Below are 3227 nucleotides of genomic sequence, written 5' to 3'. Positions count from 1 at the left end.
TTTGGAACGTTTCACCGCACCGTTTGGCTAAAAATGTACTTTAAACAGGAACTTTTGGTCCAAGAATGAATGGCAGAACATTCTAGAACATTTGTGATGTCACAGTATGATGTCATAATAGGACATTCTAGAACATTTGTGATGTCACAGTATGATGTCATAATAGACCATTCTATAACATTTGTGTCATAGTATGATGTCATAATATACCATTCTAGAACATTTGTGATGTCACAGTATGATGTCATAATAGATCATTCTAGAACATTAGTGATGTCACAGTATGATGTCATAATAGAACATTCTAGAACATTAGTGTCACCCACACTAATTACAAGTGTGGTTCAGTCAACTCTCAGTCAACAAGCGGTTAAAAGATACAAAAAGGGGGCGCGGCCTAAGGATCAAGATGAATCCCCTGAAGGGGAGGAGCCGAACCATGGGGGCATGGTCAACATAGACCAATGAAAGAGGATATACCTACTGATTATGATGTCATAATAGAACATTCTAGAACATTTGTGTTCTATATATATGCCTTGCCGACCGTTTAGCTGTGGAAAGAAGAAGCTGTGGAAAGAAGCAGGCCATGCCGTATGTTCGTGGGGGGAGGCTGTTGTTTGGAGAGGAAGACAGACGTGCGGCCTGTTCATGTGGGAGGATGGATTGGGAGAGATGCGCCGAGTGGCGGCGTCTGCGTCCGTCGGAACTGTGCAGCGAAGACATGCGTGGGAGCAGTAGTCGGTGGTGGGATGCGGAAGAAGTGGCTGGGAGAGATCAGGAACAGCGAAGGCCTTGCGATTGGTGGCCCCGGCCTGTGAGCGGCTACCCAGGGTATTGGGAGGATCGTGATGGAAGTAAATGGTGTGAGAAGGGCGAGGAAGATAGCGAAAGGGGTAAGGATGGCAAAGGGAAGGAGTCGGGTGGTGACAGAATGGAGTATAGTGGGGAGGAGAGTGAGAAAGAAGAGATTGAGAAAGAGGTGTGGGAAACGGCGGGGAAGAAGAGGAAGAAACAGATGGGGAGGAACGACAGCGATGGGGATAGCCAGGGCAAGGGTGAGGGGTCGGGTGAGAGTAGGGGGGAGGAGAGGGGGGGAGAAGGGGGGAAGAGGAAGAAAGTGGGGGACGATAGCTCAAGTGGGCCGGGAGACGAGGGTGCTGGAAAAGATGTGGCAAAAGCGGAAGTGATCCATATAGTGGTCAGGCTTGAGGGGGAGAGGGGTGAGAGGAAAGTAGGTAGGCTCGAGTGGCCCAAACTCATTGCCGAGCAATTAGGGGAGGTAAAGTACGTGAGAGTTTTGTGGGATGGGAATCTGGCCGTAGGGTGTGGTAGTGAGGGGCAGGTGGAGGTGGCTAGGAAGATGCGGGGCATTGGGGGGGTGGGTATAAGTAAGGTGGCGAGGGTAGGGGAGAAGAGGGGGGGGGGATGTAAGGGGGTGATAGCTGGGGTACCGGTCGAGGTTACAGTAGAGCAGCTGGTGGGAGAGCTAATGGAGAACGGGCGTAATGGCATAGTTAAGAGTGCAGAAAGGATGAAGAGGGGAGCAGAGAGGGCAGTGACGGGGACGGTAGTGATTACATTTGAGGGGGTTGTTCCTAGGGAGGTGTTTGTAGGGCGTAGGATGTATAGGGTTAGGGAATTTGTTCATGATCCTCTTAGGTGCTATAGGTGCCAGGAGTTTGGCCATATAGCTACCACGTGTAGGAAGGGGCTGAGGTGCGCTAGGTGTGGCGGGGAACATGAATATGGGAAGTGTGGAGAGGGAGTGAAGCCGAAGTGCTGTAGTTGTGGTGGGGAGCATAGTGTAGCGTTTAGGGGGTGCGAGGTGATGATGAAGGAGGTCGCGGATCGGAGAGAGAGAAGGGAGGGTAAGTTGACGTATGCTGGGGCGGTTAGCAGGGCAGGACAGGGTAGCCAAGAAAGGGTGCAGGGGGTTGAAGGAGGGCATTTGGCAGTGAGGGTAGAGCAGGTAGAGAGGGGAAGGGAGGAGAAATTAGGTATTGTGGCCTTCGTGGCAGGGGTAGTTACTGGTATGGCAGAGGCTAAGGGTAAAACAGCGATGGTGAAGATGATTGTTAGGATAGCGGTTCAACATCTGGGATTGGAAGGTCTGGACTGGGAGGTGGTGTATAGCGAATTGGCTGAGGGGGCTGCGAGGGACAAGGCTGCGAGGGACAAAGCAGCCCAGGATAAGATAGCAGGGGGCAAGGTGGGTCCCGCGGAGGGGGGCTCAGACAGGAAGTAGCAGCAGTAGCTGCACTCCAATGGACAATGTAGGTGATGACGGGGTCCAGTAGAAGAAGAAAAAGAAGGTGAAGAAGGAGAAGAAGGAGAAGAAGAAGAGCCCATAAAAAGAATTGCGGAGGGCAGTAATACGCCTCGATGCGTCTACTCTGCCGGAAATTCAAATAAGAAGAAGAAGAAGAAGAAGAATAGATGGCAGAGGCTAAGGGTAAAACAGAGATGGTGAAGATGATTGTTAGGATAGCGGTTCAACATTTGGGAATGGAAGGTCTGGAATGGGAGGAGGTGGTTAGGGAATTGGGTGAGGGGGCTGAGAGGGACCAAGCAGCCCAGAATAAGATTGCAGGGGGCAAGGAGGGTCCCGCGGAGGGGGGCTCAGACAGGAAGTAGCAGCATTAGCTGCACTCCAATGGACAATGTAGGGGATGACGGGTTCCAGTAGACTGCGGGAAAAGAAGAAGAAGAAGAAGAGCCCATCAAAAGAATTGCGGAGGGCAGTAATACGCCACGATGCGTCTACACTGCCGGAAATTCAAATAAGAAGAAGAAGAATTCTCTCAGAAGATCTCATTCTGAAGAAGAATCAGGACTGACACATAGACTGAAGCCTGCAAACATTATTATTTATATTATTCAAATGAAACTCAAACATGTTCCGTTATGATGTCACAGTATGATGTCATAATAGTACATTTGTATCTATTCAACAATTCTCTCAGAAGATCTCATTGTGCATCTTGAAACAGGACTAATCAGTCCTGTTCAGACAGATAGACTAAACAACACATACACTGAAGCCTGCATTTCTCAAACAAGATGCCTAACGGCTAGCTAGCTGTCCGCACGGGGAAATTGTGAAAGTGTGGGTGATGCCTGTGCACCGCCGGCCAACGGAAGAGGGTCTATGAATTGTTGAATAGATACACAAATGTTCTAGAATGTGCTATTATGACATACTGTGACATCACAAATGTTCTAGA

This window comes from Notolepis coatsorum (genome assembly GCF_963971535.1).
Source record: "Notolepis coatsorum genome assembly, chromosome: 12".
In the NCBI taxonomy this organism is placed as follows: Eukaryota; Metazoa; Chordata; class Actinopteri; order Aulopiformes; family Paralepididae; genus Notolepis; species Notolepis coatsorum.
The sequence above is the reverse complement of the archived record's forward strand: the minus strand, read 5'-3'. Positions refer to the sequence as shown.